This window comes from Aquarana catesbeiana, linkage group LG04 (assembly GCF_042186555.1).
Source record: "Aquarana catesbeiana isolate 2022-GZ linkage group LG04, ASM4218655v1, whole genome shotgun sequence".
Lineage (NCBI taxonomy): Eukaryota > Metazoa > Chordata > Amphibia > Anura > Ranidae > Aquarana > Aquarana catesbeiana.
The window spans coordinates 195502961-195519812 of record NC_133327.1 but is presented as its reverse complement, the minus strand read 5'-3'; positions in this window follow the sequence as shown (position 1 = coordinate 195519812).

Below are 16852 nucleotides of genomic sequence, written 5' to 3'. Positions count from 1 at the left end.
GCACAGAGGGCTTAATGAACCCTGACACTGGGGCCACTAATGCAGCACAGAGGGGTTAATGAACCCTGACACTGGGGCCACTAATGCAGCATACAGGGGGTTAATGAACCCTGACACTGGGGTCACTAATGCAGCATACAGGGGTTAATGAACCCTGACACTGGGGCCACTAATGCAGCATACAGGTGTTAATGAATCTGACACTGGGGCCACTAATGCAGCATACAGGGGTTAATGAACCCTGACAATGGGGCCACTAATGCAGCATACAGGGGTTAATGAACCCTGACACTGGGGCCACTAATGCAGCACAGAGGGGTTAATGAACCCTGACACTGGGGCCACTAATGCAGCATACAGTGATTAATGAACCCTGACACTGGGGCCACTAATGCAGCATACAGGGGTTAATGAACCCTAACACTGGGGCCACTAATGCAGCATACAGGGGGTTAATGAACCCTGACACTGGGGCCACTAATGCAGCATATAGGGGTTAATGAACCTGACACTGGGGTCACTAATGCAGCACAGAGGGGTTAATGAACCCTGACACTGGGGCCACTAATGCAGCACAGAGGGGTTAATGAACCCTGATACTGGGGCCACTAATGCAGCATACAGGGGTGAATGAACTCTGACACTGGGGCCTCTAATGCAGCATACAGGGGTTAATGAACCCTGACACTGGGTCCACTAATGCAGCATACAGGGGTTAATGATCCCTGACACTGGGGCCACTAATGCAGCACAGAGGGGTTAATGAACCCTGACACTGGGGCCACTAATGCAGCATACAGTGATTAATGAACCCTGACACTGGGGCCACTAATGCAGCATACAGGGGTTAATGAACCCTAACACTGGGGCCACTAATGCAGCATACAGGGGGTTAATGAACCCTGACACTGGGGCCACTAATGCAGCATATAGGGGTTAATGAACCCTGACATTGGGGCCACTAATGCAGCATTCAGGGGTTAATGAACCTGACAATGGGGTCACTAATGCAGCACAGAGGGTTTAATGAACCCTGACACTGGGGCCACTAATGCAGCACAGAGGGGTTAATGAACCCTGACACTGGGGCCACTAATGCAGCATACAGGGGTGAATGAACTCTGACACTGGGGCCTCTAATGCAGCATACAGGGGTTAATGAACCCTGACACTGGGTCCACTAATGCAGCATACAGGGGTTAATGATCCCTGACACTGGGGCCACTAATGCAGCACAGAGGGTTTAATGGTCCCTGACACTGGGGCCACTAATGCAGCACAGAGGGGTTAATGATCCCTGAGACTGGGGCCACTAATGCAGCATACAGGGGTTAATGAACCCTGACACTGGGGCCACTAATGCAGCATACAGGGGTTAATGAACCCTGACACTGGGGCCACTAATGCAGCATACAGGGGTTAATGAACCCTGACACTGGGGCCACTAATGCAGCATACAGGGGTTAATGAACCCTAATACTGGGGCCACTAATGCAGCATACAGGGGTTAATGAACCCTGACACTGGGGCCACTAATGCAGTACAGAGGAGTTAATGAACCCTGACACTGGGGCCACTAATGCAGCATACAGGGGTTAATGAACCCTGACACTGGGGCCACTAATGCAGCATACAGGGGTTAATGAACCCTGACACTGGGGCCACTAATGCAGCACAGAGGGGTTAATGAACCCTGACACCGGGGCCACTAATGCAGCATACAGGGGGTTAATGAACCCTGACACTGGGGCCACTAATGCAGCATACAGGGGGTTAATGAACCCTGACACTGTGGCCACTAATGCAGCATACAGGGGTTAATGAACCCTGACACTGGGGCCACTATGCAGCACAGAGGCGTTAATGAACCTGACACTGGGGCCACTAATGCAGCACAGAGGGGTTAATGAACCCTGACACTGGGGCCACTAATGCAGCATACAGGGGTTAATGAACCCTGACACTGGGGCCACTAATGCAGCATACAGGGGTTAATGAACCCTGACACTGGGGCCACTTATGCAGCATACAGGGGTTAATGAATCCTGACACTGGGGCCACTAATGCAGCACAGAGGGGTTAATGAACCCTGACACTGGGGCCACTAATGCAGCACAGAGGGGTTAATGAACCCTGACACTGGGGCCACTAATGCAGCATACAGGGGTTAATGAACCCTGACACTGGGGCCACTAATGCAGCATACAGGGGTTAATGAACCCTAACACTGGGGCCACTAATGCAGCATGCAGGGGTTAATGAACCCTGACACTGGGGCCACTAATGCAGCACAGAGAGTTAATGAACCCTGACACTGGGGCCACTAATGCAGCATACAGGGTGTTAATGAACCCTGACACTGGGGACACTAATGCAGCATAGAGGGGTTAATGAACCCTGACACTGGGGCCACTAATGCAGCACAGAGGGCTTAATGAACCCTGACACTGGGGCCACTAATGCAGCACAGAGGGGTTAATGAACCCTGACACTGGGGCCACTAATGCAGCATACAGGGGGTTAATGAACCCTGACACTGGGGTCACTAATGCAGCATACAGGGGTTAATGAACCCTGACACTGGGGCCACTAATGCAGCATACAGGGGTTAATGAATCTGACACTGGGGCCACTAATGCAGCATACAGGGGTTAATGAACCCTGACACTGGGGCCACTAATGCAGCACAGAGGGGTTAATGAACCCTGACACTGGGGCCACTAATGCAGCATACAGGGGTTAATGAACCCTGACACTGGGGCTACTAATGCAGCATACCGGGGTTAATGAACCCTAACACTGGGGTCACTAATGCAGCATACAGGGGTTAATGAACCCTGACACTGGGGCCACTAATGCAGCACAGAGGGGTTAATGAACCCTGACACTGGGGCCACTAATGCAGCACAGAGGGCTTAATGAACCCTGACACTGGGGCCACTAATGCAGCACAGAGGGGTTAATGAACCCTGACACTGGGGCCACTAATGCAGCATACAGGGGGTTAATGAACCCTGACACTGGGGTCACTAATGCAGCATACAGGGGTTAATGAACCCTGACACTGGGGTCACTAATGCAGCATACAGGGGTTAATGAATCTGACACTGGGGCCACTAATGCAGCATACAGGGGTTAATGAACCCTGACACTGGGGCCACTAATGCAGCACAGAGGGTTTAATGAACCCTGACACTGGGGCCACTAATGCAGCATACAGGGGTTAATGAACCCTGACACTGGGGCCACTAATGCAGCATACAGGGGTTAATGAACCCTGACACTGGGGCCACTAATGCAGCACAGAGGGGTTAATGAACCCTGACACTGGGGCCACTAATGCAGCATACAGGGGTTAATGAACCCTGACACTGGGGCCACTAATGCAGCATACAGGGGTTACTGAACCCTGACACTGGGGCCACTAATGCAGCATACAGGGGTTAATGAACCCTGACACTGGGGCCACTAATGCAGCACAGAGGAGTTAATGAACCCTGACACTGGGGCCACTAATGCAGCATACAGGGGTTAATGAACCCTGACACTGGGGCCACTAATGCAGCATACAGGGGTTAATGAACCCTAATACTGGGGCCACTAATGCAGCATACAGGGGTTAATAAACCCTGACACTGGGGCCACTAATGCAGCACAAAGGGGTTAATGAACCCTGACACTGGGGCCACTAATGCAGCATACAGGGGGTTAATGAACCCTGACACTGGGGCAACTAATGCAGCATACAGGGGGTTAATGAACCCTGACACTGTGGCCACTAATGCAGCATACAGGGGTTAATGATCTGACACTGGGGCCACTAATGCAGCATACAGGGTGTTAATGAACCCTGACACTGGGGACACTAATTCAGCATACAGGGGGTTAATGAACCCTGACACTGGGGCCACTAATGCAGCACAGAGGGATTAATGAACCTGACACTGGGGCCACTAATGCAGCACAGAGGGGTTAATGAACCCTGACACTGGGGCCACTAATGCAGCATACAGGGGTTAATGAACCCTGACACTGGGGCCACTAATGCAGCATACAGGGGTTAATGAATCCTGACACTGGGGCCACTAATGCAGCACAGAGGGGTTAATGAACCCTGACACTGGGGCCACTAATGCAGCACAGAGGGGTTAATGAACTCTGACACTGGGGCCACTAATGCAGCATACAGGGGTTAATGAACCCTGACACTGGGGCCACTAATGCAGCATACAGGGGTTAATGAACCCTGACACTGGGGCCACTAATGCAGCATACAGGGTGTTAATGAACCCTGACACTGGGGACACTAATTCAGCATACAGGGGGTTAATGAACCCTGACACTGGGGCCACTAATGCAGCATACAGGGGTTAATGATCTGACACTGGGACCACTAATGCAGTACAGAGGGGTTAATGAACCCTGACACTGGGACCACTAATGCAGCACAGAGGGCTTAATGAACCCTGACACTGGGGCCACTAATGCAGCACAGAGGGGTTAATGAACCCTGACACTGGGGCCACTAATGCAGCACAGAGGGGTTAATGAACCCTGACACTGGGGTCACTAATGCAGCATACAGGGTTTAATGAACCCTGACACTGGGGCCACTAATGCAGCATACATGGGTTAATGAATCTGACACTGGGGCCACTAATGCAGCATACAGGGGTTAATGAACCCTCACACTGGGGCCACTAATGCAGCACAGAGGGGTTAATGAACCCTGACACTGGGGCCATTAATGCAGCATACAGGGGTTAATGATCCCTGACACTGGGGCCACTAATGCAGCACAGAGGGTTTAATGATCCCTGACACTGGGGCCACTAATGCAGCACAGAGGGGTTAATGATCCCTGACACTGGGGCCACTAATGCAGCATAGAGGGGTTAATGAACCCTGACACTGGGGCCACTAATGCAGCATACAGGGGTTAATGAACCCTGACACTGGGGACACTAATTCAGCATACAGGGGGTTAATGAACCCTGACACTGGGGCCACTAATGCAGCATACAGGGGTTAATGATCTGACACTGGGACCACTAATGCAGTACAGAGGGGTTAATGAACCCTGACACTGGGACCACTAATGCAGCACAGAGGGCTTAATGAACCCTGACACTGGGGCCACTAATGCAGCACAGAGGGGTTAATGAACCCTGACACTGGGGCCACTAATGCAGCACAGAGGGGTTAATGAACCCTGACACTGGGGTCACTAATGCAGCATACAGGGTTTAATGAACCCTGACACTGGGGCCACTAATGCAGCATACATGGGTTAATGAATCTGACACTGGGGCCACTAATGCAGCATACAGGGGTTAATGAACCCTCACACTGGGGCCACTAATGCAGCACAGAGGGGTTAATGAACCCTGACACTGGGGCCATTAATGCAGCATACAGGGGTTAATGATCCCTGACACTGGGGCCACTAATGCAGCACAGAGGGTTTAATGATCCCTGACACTGGGGCCACTAATGCAGCACAGAGGGGTTAATGATCCCTGACACTGGGGCCACTAATGCAGCATAGAGGGGTTAATGAACCCTGACACTGGGGCCACTAATGCAGCATACAGGGGTTAATGAACCCTGACACTGGGGCCACTAATGCAGCATACAGGGGTTAATGAACCCTGACACTGGGGCCACTAATGCAGCATACAGGGGTTAATGAACCCTGACACTGGGGCCACTAATGCAGCACAGAGGGGTTAATGAACCCTGACACTGGGGCCACTAATGCGGCATACAGTGGTTAATGAACCCTGACACTGGGGCCACTAATGCAGCATACAGGGGTTAATGAACCCTGACACTGGGGCCACTAATGCAGCATACAGGGGTTAATGAACCCTGACACTGGGGCCACTAATGCAGCACAGAGGAGTTAATGAACCCTGACACTGGGGCCACTAATGCAGCATACAGGGGTTAATGAACCCTAATACTGGGGCCACTAGTGCAGCATACAGGGGTTAATGAACACTGACACTGGGGCCACTAATGCAGCACAGAGGGGTTAATGAACCCTGACACTGGGGCCACTAATGAAGCCTACAGGGGTTAATGAACCCTGACACTGGGGCCACTAATGCAGCACAGAGGGGTTAATGAACCCTGACACTGGGGCCACTAATGCAGCATACAGGGGTTAATGATCCCTGACACTGGGGCCACTAATGCAGCACAGAGGGTTTAATGATCCCTGACACTGGGGCCACTAATGCAGCACAGAGGGTTTAATGATCCCTGACACTGTGGCCACTAATGCAGCATACAGGGGTTAATGATCTGACACTGGGGCCACTAATGCAGCACAGAGGGGTTAATGAACCCTGACACTGGGGCCACTAATGAAGCCTACAGGGGTTAATGAACCCTGACACTGGGGCCACTAATGCAGCACAGAGGGGTTAATGAACCCTGACACTGGGGCCACTAATGCAGCATACAGGGGTTAATGATCCCTGACACTGGGGCCACTAATGCAGCACAGAGGGTTTAATGATCCCTGACACTGGGGTCACTAATGCAGCACAGAGGGGTTAATGATCCCTGACACTGGGGCCACTAATGCAGCATAGAGGGGTTAATGAACCCTGACACTGGGGCCACTAATGCAGCATACAGGGGTTAATGAACCCTGACACTGGGGCCACTAATGCAGCATACAGGGGTTAATGAACCCTGACACTGGGGCCACTAATGCAGCATACAGGGGTTAATGAACCCTGACACTGGGGCCACTAATGCAGCACAGAGGGGTTAATGAACCCTGACACTGGGGCCACTAATGCGGCATACAGGGGTTAATGAACCCTGACACTGGGGCCACTAATGCAGCATACAGGGGTTAATGAACCCTGACACTGGGGCCACTAATGCAGCATACAGGGGTTAATGAACCCTGACACTGGGGCCACTAATGCAGCACAGAGGAGTTAATGAACCCTGACACTGGGGCCACTAATGCAGCATACAGGGGTTAATGAACCCTAATACTGGGGCCACTAATGCAGCATACAGGGGTTAATGAACCCTGACACTGGGGCCACTAATGCAGCACAGAGGGGTTAATGAACCCTGACACGGTGGCCACTAATGCAGCATACAGGGGTTAATGATCTGACACTGGGGCCACTAATGCAGCACAGAGGGGTTAATGAACCCTGACACTGGGGCCACTAATGAAGCACAGGGGTTAATGAACCCTGACACTGGGGCCACTAATGCAGCACAGAGGGGTTAATGAACCCTGACACTGGGGCCACTAATGCAGCATACAGGGGTTAATGAACCCCCCCACTCCTGTGTTTGTCATCTCTGACCCCCCCCCCCCACTTCTGTGTGTGTCATCTCTGACCCCCCCCCACTTCTGTGTGTGTCATCTCTGACCCCCCCCACTTCTGTGTGTGTCATCTCTGTCCCCCCCACTCGTGTGTGTGTGTCTCATCTCTGTCCCCCCCACTCGTCTGTGTGTGTCTCATCTCTGTTCTCCCTCCTCCTGTGTGTTTGTCATCTCTGTCCCCTATCTCCTGTGTGTGTCTCATCTCTGTTCCCCCTCCTCCTGTGTGTTTGTCATCTCTGTCCCCTCCCTCCTGTGTGTGTCTCAGCTCTGTCCCCCCTCCTGTGTGTGTGTCTTCTCTGCCCCCCCCCCTCCTGTGTGTGTGTGTCTTCTCTGCCCCCCCCCCCCTCCTGTGTGTGTGTGTCTTCTCTGCCCCCCCCTCCTGTGTGTGTGTGTCTTCTCTGCTTCCCCCCTCCTGTGTGTGTCTCATCTCTGCCCACCCCACAGTGCTATGGCTTCATCAGGAAATGTACAGACTTCACTTATTTTATATAAAAACAAAATGAATTAGAATGCCCAGACAGAGTGCCTATGTACAATTCCTTGCACTCTCATGCTTGGCGTATAAGAAATGTTGAAGCCCCCCAGGGGTCTGCTCAGACTGGATAGAGGGATAGACTCTATCCAGTCTGAGCAGCCCCCTGGGGGGCTTCAACATTTCTTATACGCCAAGCATGAGAGTGCAAGCAATTTTCATCTGAAACTGCTTTCCAGTAGCCCACTTCCATCACGGGGTCTGGATCAAGTGTGCCCCCGGCTTTCTCCTTGGAATACATCTTTGAGGTCTATTGGCAGATATCCAGTTGGCGGTCCTTCCTGATGTTTCTCCATCCCACCAGAGAGATCGAGAAGTGAGACAGAGGTTCCATCGTTCTGGATATCGCTTTTCAGCCTAAGTTTGGCTCCATGAACCATTGACTCCATGTCATATAACAGTGGAGTCCACGTCATCTGGTAAGAGTGTCCACCCTACCTTACTTCCTGATGTTTCCACTTTGATGTCCCATATCGTGATGTTGGTTTACAGCTACGGAAGTTCTGTACTCTGTTGTTGATCCACATTCACAGATCCATATCGTGCACTATTGACTTTAATTTTTCAAGTTTCACATTACTTTTATTGGTTTATACTAGTTCCTCTTATTAATTTGAGTTTGGAATTGTCTATTCACTATATGTGGACACTTTATATATATTTGTTTATTTTATTCTACTTATGTTTTTTTCGAATATATGCCTTACTGTTTAGTACAGCATCTCCCACTTAATTGCTTCACTACATTTCAATGTTTTATTATTTTTTAGTGCTGCATTTTTTCTCTCATTTACCAGTTATTGTTTGTCACAATGTATGCAGCTGCTGGCTCACGTATATTTTATTTCCTATATTAGAGTGCAGTGTTTTTGTAATTTCCCTATTTTGTAGATGCTATAACTTTTGTGCGAACCAATCAGTATACGCTTATTGCGATTTTTTTTTTTTTCCCAAAAACATGTAGAAGAATACATATTGGCCTAAACTGAGAAAAAATTAGCTTTTTAAAATAAAAATAGGGATATTTATTACAGCAAAAAGTACAAAATATTGTGGGGTTTTTTTTTTTTTTTGCACAATTGTCGCTCTTTTTTTTGTTGTTTATAGCGCAAAAAATAAAAACCGCCGAGGCGATCAAATACCACCAAAAGAAAGCTCTATTTGTGGGAAAGCAAGGACATCAATTTTGTCTGGGTACAACGTCGCACGACCGCGCAATTGTCAGTTAACGTGACGCAGTGCCGAATCGCAAAAAGTGCTCTGGTCAGAAGGGGGTAAATTCTTCCGGGGCTGAAATGGTTAATGATGTACACTTGTAAACATTTGTACTTACATTTACATGCATACAGTAGTGAGTGTAAATATACGCTATCAGCCCTGAATGCACTTGCAAGTGGCCTGAATGGAAGTCTAGCTTGTATAAATGCTGTGCGGCGGGGGCTACTTGTGTCCTAACAGTCAAGGAGGTTAGGTGGCTTCCTAGCAAATCGGGTACATTTGCACTTCATGTAACATTACAGATGTTGCATAGGGTATTACTGCCAGCAAGATCACACACACACACACACCCTATAAGCATGAGCCCAGAGTTAGACTTGCTAAGCATTTCCTTGTTCCCATATGCTTGTTATGCCATTCTGGTTTGTGAGGTGTAATGAGGAGTCCTAGCAGTACTGAGAACCTACACCCGGGGGGAATGTATTCCTTACCTCTTGCTGCTCATCTTATACACAAGATTTAGTACTTGTGGTGTGGAAGAGGAAGGGGCATCCATGAGATATCTGGGACACTCTTTCCCAAAGGAAACCGTGAACCTGAATCTGCCTGCAGCACCACCTTCAAGAGAATGGAGTGAAGTATATTCTTGTGCTGTGTACTTGTGTGTGGAACTGGTTGGCTCTATACACTGTTTCACCCCTGGTATTTGTTGGGTGACCGGGTCAGTGGGACTTCAGCTTTACCTCCTGAATGCATTCTTGAAGCAATAATTGTGCTCTACTGCTTTGTTTCACAATGCAAGTATGGGAGTATGTGGGTAATAATTTATCTCAGAAGTTAAGGCAAAGTAATATCACAGAGCCACTGAGGGCTCCCCCTAGTGTCTAAACTGCAAAAGGCACTAAGATGTGTTGGGCCCCTTCCACATGGAGCGGCTCCATTGGAGTCTGTCTGCACAGCAGGGAATCTGTCAGCTAATCACCACTGATCAGGCAGGCTGAGATTTCCCCCTCAGAAGGATGAGAAATGCTGTTTCTGCTAATGGAGAGAGTCTCCATCTCTTCTCTACCCCTCTAATGCCCTCTCACTAAGACAGGAAGGGAAGTTCTAATCTTTTCTCACAATGTCAGAGGCTAAAAAAAAAAAAAAAAAAAAAGTCTGAACTTGGGCTTTAAAAGCTGTAGTTTAATCTGCTTGTATTTTACCTTCCCCGATTCCTCCTTTCCGCCTTCCTCAACACGCTAAGGAAATGTATAAAGAAAACCTTTCTATTTTCATGACATACGTCATTTTAGACTGTGACATCATCACTAGGTCTCTTTACTTCTCTATGGCAGATCACAGCTGGTGGGAGGGGCTGGCAGGAGGCTGTCCATAGAATCTTGAATACAATGACCACAAGTAATGCTGAACCTCTTTTATTGAAAGAACTGTTATTGAAAGAACTGAAACCAGTGGATGAAAGGGGCGAGCCAGAGACAGACGTGGGGGAGAAGAAGAATTACACAATGGATGTCCTCCAGCCAGGAAATCGCACTGCTCTGTGTGACTTGCTGCAGCTTCTGATGTGAACTGTAAGAAGCTCACAGTGTGCAATGAAATCAGAATAAGCAATTTCAATAGGGGAGAGAAGCTTTTCTTTCACTATCCAGTCACAGGTATGACTGGGGTCAGGACAATTTGGTTGTACGATGCTGGAAATCATTTAATCGAGCAAAACTAACATCGCTCCGGATTACAGAAGCTGATATATATATTTTATTTTTTTATGTATCTTTTAATAATGAAATATTTTTTTTTGACTGGTGTTCTGCCTTAAAGTGATTGCAAAGTTATAATTTATTTATTTTTTTTTCAATTAGAAAAACAAACATGTTATACTTACCTGCTCTGTGCAAGTATTACACAGAGTGGTCCCGTACTACCTCTTCTGGAGTCCCTTGCACTTTTGGCTCCTCCTGATCTCTGAGGACACTCGTGCGGGGTTGATCCGGAGCCAGGCTGTGTGCATCCATTGACGTGCACGGCTCCGCCCCACCCCCTACTTCATTCAATTTGACTCTCAGCAGCGGGAACCAATAGCTTCCACTGCTCTCAGCCAAGCCCATGAATGCAGGAAGAGAGAGCAGAGTCAGGCTGCAGGTGGGGACAGCGCTGGATGGAGAGCGGTGTCAGGTAAGTGTTTAGGGTGGGATGGAAAGGCACACACAGTGAAAGGTTTTTTTACATTTAATGCAGAGAATATATTCCGGTAGAAAACCTGCCTTTAGAACCACTTCAAGTAGTCCACACTCCTCTGATCTAGTTTATTAATCTGTAGAAATGATATTTTATTCTTGTATAATGTCACTTGGTTTAATACAACACAACTCAGTACAGGGAGATTGTATACTGTACATTCCCAGGCAGAAGGCAGGCTCGGCAGCAGTCATTTGCATGTGATCTGGCCCTGGGAGTGAATCCATTAGGATGTGCTTGTCTTTGGTTGTACTCAGTATTTTCCTTGTTGCAGCACAGCAAACTAGACAATGCAAACCTTGCTGAGGGAGCCACAGAAGCTTTTAAGGGATGTACAGTAAAATGAATTCATAATTAACCTAAGATAAGGAAGAAGAGTAAAGACGTCAGACATCAGACTTGCATGGTGGAACATATGCTGGAGGAAGGAGTACGTTAGTCTCTGTGGCAGCCAGGCAGATTCTTGCATTTTTCAAACTTTACAGAGAACAGGCTGCTGTGGTTGTCAAATGTTTGTCATCGGTACATTTGGGTTTAGTGTGGTTTTAGAAAAGGAATTCTATTGACATATTTATTATTATTACATTTATTGATTTATTGTGCATTTCTGCAGCCTACTCACTTCGAATGGGCCCCAGCATAAAAATATTCTCTTTATTCCTTGATCACACATCTTCATCACAGCCAAAGTGGAGGATGAGAGTTCAGATTGGCTTATCCTTCATTTTAGCAGATGCCGGTGATGGTCCTTTAGGCCCTTTTCACACTGGGGCAGTGGGGGCGTTGGCAGTAAATATAGCGGCGCTTTACCGTCATTTTAGCAGCGCTATTTGGCCGCTAGTGGGGTGGATTTAACCCCCGCTAGCGGCCGACAAAGGGTTAAAACCACCCGCAAATCGCTGCTGCAGCAGTGCTATGCCGGCGGTATAACCGCGCTGCCCTATTGATTTCGATACAAATCATACACCGCTCCTTTACCGCTCCAAAGATGCTGCTAGCAGGACTTTTTTCCTGCTGCTTTTTTCAGCGTCCTGCCAGCGCACCGCTCCAGTGTGAAAGCCATCGGGGCTTTCACATTGGAGATATTGCAGCGGCTGTTTCAGTGTGCTATGCAGGCGCTATTTTTAGCGATGTAGCTCCTGCAAAGCGCCCCAGTGTGAAAGGGGTCTTAGAGAAACGTATAGTGAAATGTGAGGTCTCCCGTTGCCTATCTTTTTTCCTTTTTTAATCCCTTCTTTTTCATGGACCTGGAAAAATCCTGCAGAAAAGCATCATCATAACCCTTATGCCCCGTACACACGGTCGGATTTTCCGATGGACAATGTCCGATCGGAGCGTGTTGTCGGAAATTCCGACCATGTGTGGGCGCCATCGGACATTTTCCATCGGATTTTCCGACACACAAAGTTGGACAGCAGGAGATAAAATTTTCCAACAACAAAATCCGATCGCATCAATTCCGACCGTGTGTGGCCTGTTCCGACGCACAAAGTGCCACGCATGCTCAGAAGAAATTCCAACACGGGACAGCTCGTTCTGGTAAACTTAGCGTTCGCAATGGATACAGCACTTTCGTCACGCTGCAATGTTAAAAATGGTTTAATACAGCGCACTCTCTTCTTCTTTATAATGTGACAAGAATTAAGTAGTTTTGCTGCTCGTATTCACACAGACTTCTCACAAACTTTTATTTGTGTTTTTTTAGTGGGATTCCCTGAATATATTGTTAATTAGTTGTCACATCTGACAGTTTGATATTTTTTAATTTTTTTTTATTTTGGATTTTAAGCCTTTTTTTTTCTTTAATGTTTGGATTTTTTCCAAGGCTGATCTTTGTTCAATGTTATTTTTATTTTTACTCCAGAATATTTTTGGGTGTGTTTTGTGTGTCAAGTTACCCCAACACCATTGATATCTTTTATTATTTAATCTCAAGGAGATTGTTTGTTGTTGGTGTCCCTTGTTCATTTCACATTGTATATTTGAAATGTACCTGAATCCTCACAAACAAACTGTCCTTTTTGAAGTAAAACACATAGGAGAGTATAATTCAAAACAAAAATCCTTTATTAAGGGATCAGAACCAAACAAAGAGGAAGGCAACACTGGATCAACAAGAGAAATTAGCGAAGCCTGGGACCCCCACAGCAGACATCAATTCTTCAACATCAAAATTGGTGGCCTGAGGAGTCCATATGTAAGGGAGGGCAGTCTGGTCCGGGATTCACAGAGACTTGGATAGCAGCAGATGACATGTGTGTCCGCAGGCTGTGGTACCACAAGAGGCTGCATTTTTTTGCCCAACAGACTGGATTCAGGATCCTCACTGTCTGGTCTTCCTTTCATGCTTCATTCCCGGCTGTGGCTGTGCAGTTGGAGATGTGGCAGGAGGAGGAGTAGGACCTGGAGGAGGAGTAGGACCTGCAGGAGGAGGAGGAGGACCATCCCAAAGCTGTGTGTGAGGTGTAATTTGGCCCCTCATACCTTTCTCCAGAGCCTCCGATATGAGGGCCTCACACATGGCTTTTTGGCCCTCCTCCATCCTCTGCATTTTATAGGCTATGAATGCAGCAATGTTCTCCTGCCTGGTGTGTGGTGCTCCCAGGACCTCTGTAGCCCTCCAAAAGAATGCTATAGCAGCCTCCTCTAGAGCACTCCTCCTACTGCCACTTTCTGTTTTCAGGGGGGGTGGAGGGACCTTGATATCAGCCAGCCAGCTCGGCCCGGCCACCTCCTGGCTGCGACTTCCCTGTGTATGAAAAAGGGACATAGTTTTAGTTTTTGCATCATCAATCACAATCCTTAATTAGTACTCCCAACTAACATATAGTTCACATCATTGATTGGACAAGCAGAAATATTTAGAGGAATGCTATACCTGGCTCAATCTGGGCTCCTCCACATGTGGCCTGGAAGGCCCAGGTTGGGCATCAGAAGCCTCAGCTGGGGGAGAAGGAAGCGTGGAAGGAAGACTGGAGAGGGATGGCCTGGGTTCAGTCTGGCCTGCCAGAAAGTGCAGCCTGTCGTAGTACAACATCCTGGGGACATAGATGTCACCTGCTGCTCCGGATCTCTGCGAATCAAGGACTTTATTGCGCTCCCTCAGATATGTGCTCCTCAGGCCACCAATGAAAATCTTTAAATAAGTGATGTCTGCCGTGGGGATGACCTGCTTCACAATTTCACACAATTGCTCCAGTGCTGCCTTCCTCTTTGCTTGGTTCTTATAATGGGGGTGTTTAATCTCCCACAGACAGGGCAGCTCCCTTAGCATCTCTATGAATACTGAAATGAAGTCATTATCTTTCATTAAGATATCCATGTTCACTGCAAGACACAACACAAGACAAAGCCTAATGTCACACAAAACTCTCCTAATCTTGTTACAATATAGGCCTCAATCTAGAAGCGGTATAGGCACAAGTTTGTCTCTTACCTTCGTTCTTACGATCGGCGCGTCCAATGCTCCTTCCTCCGCTCACAGATCAAACATAATACGCACGCGTGTTACGCTTTATACACACTGCGCATGCGTGTAACTCCGCCCGCCCCTGACGTTCTTTCTAGTGTATTCCCCGCCCCTTTTCGTTCGGCGCAGTGGGGGAAGAGCATGATGGCGGACATACAGCAGGTGCGGGCTAATTGTAGCAACGAGGAGGAGGAGGAAAGGGCGGATCCAGGCACGTCCCGATCCAGAAGGAGACGTTTTAAGGCCACAAATATGTAGTTTGGGGAGATGTTGGAGATGGTCGACATCATGAGGAAGTCCGACTATGACGGAAAATATGGGCCTTACCCCAACCCGAACATCCGAAAGGCCAAGATCATGGCGAAAGTGGTCAGGAGTCTAGAGCGGAATTTCGGGGTACGAAGGTCTAAAGATCAGCTCAGGAAGCGGTGGTCGGACCTGAAGTTGAGAGAGCCAGAGCAGTACCGAAAGATCCGGAGAGTGCTGCAAAAAAGTAAGTAGTTGTGCTGTGTTCCTATTCTTTCTGTCTTTATTACGTTCGTTCTGCTCCATATGCTTTTATTAGTTGTAACGTTTAAAAAGGTCAACTTTAATGTTCATTGGCACATTATTCGTTCGTATCAAACATTTTTCTTTCGGCCTCTAGAACACCATTGTTTAGGCTATATGCATTTTCACACATTTTTGGGGGCCTACTTGGATGCCAAATATTTGTTTGTGTAGATGGGTTTGTTACTAGAATGAAATGCAAACTAGATTGTGTGTAAGGAGAGGACACTGAGCAGCTGTTTTCACATCTGGACACTGGAGCACTAGTGTGGGACACAAGAACACCATTTTTATTAGGGGGGCCACACAGGTGCTCCAGTGTATACTATAGGGGGGTCTCCATCTGTGAAGCTTGTACCAAACAGGTAAAGTATTGCAGCTTGACAAAGGGCAATAAAAAATATACATCTTGGAACTCTGCTAAAATAGACAATTGTACCCCACTTCCGAGCAATGTTTCCTATTTCCAGTTCTGCCATCAAATATCTGTGTGCTAATTATACCATTTTTGTTTTACATAGGGGAGAAAAGACTCGGACACCCCTCATCCCAGGAGACCAGAGACCCCCCCCCCCTCTGGAAGAAGGGGAAATACCAACACAAGAAGAAGAGCAGGAGGAAGAAGAAGACGTGGTGGAGATTGGCACCACAACAGGTGAGTGTCTGCGACCACAGGCTCAGGTAAAAGAGATGGATGGTGGCAGATTTTTGAGACCTTTTTTTTTGTTCTTTATCTCTTTTTAGGTGATCGTGATCCAGAACGCTTTACATCTGAAAGTGCCCAGATACTGATCGGGGAGATCATGGGGTGTAATCTCCAATTGCAAAACATCCAGCAACAAATCAGTGATGTTATTAAAAAAAATAATAACATCATTGATGTTTTGGGGCGAATTTAAACCCCACAAAATCACCTGTTTTATCGTACCAAAATTTTTTCAATGTTTAGAAAAGCCAAATTTGGAGGATGCACACAGTGTGCCAACATGTGCTATCTGCCATCACGGGAGATCAATGGACGCGTTTTGGGGGTGCAACCCCTTCCTCAATTATAAAGTAGCGTTGAGGAAGGGCTTGCTCCCCCAAAACACGTCCCTTGATCCCCCCTGATGGCAGATAGCACATGTTGACATTCGTAAATTGGTGTGCATCTTCCAAATTTGGCTTTTCCAGGGGTGATTTCCCCCCATCTGAACGCTATATCAAACACAGTTCATAAATACTCATGTCTGATATAGCCTTCAGGTTTTACCATATGTGAACTTTGTAAGTTCAAGTTTTTTGGCTTTCTTGTTGGTTTTACACAGGCCTGTTTTATCTGAAATGGATATTTCGATTTTTTAATATGCTACTGCAAACATTGTTATACAACAAACATGTTGGTTTGTTTTAAAAACCTTTGGGAAATGCACATGTGATTGTGCAGGTATAAAAAAGTGCCTTACTCAAGAATGTGTGGATTATTGTCTCAACACTACAA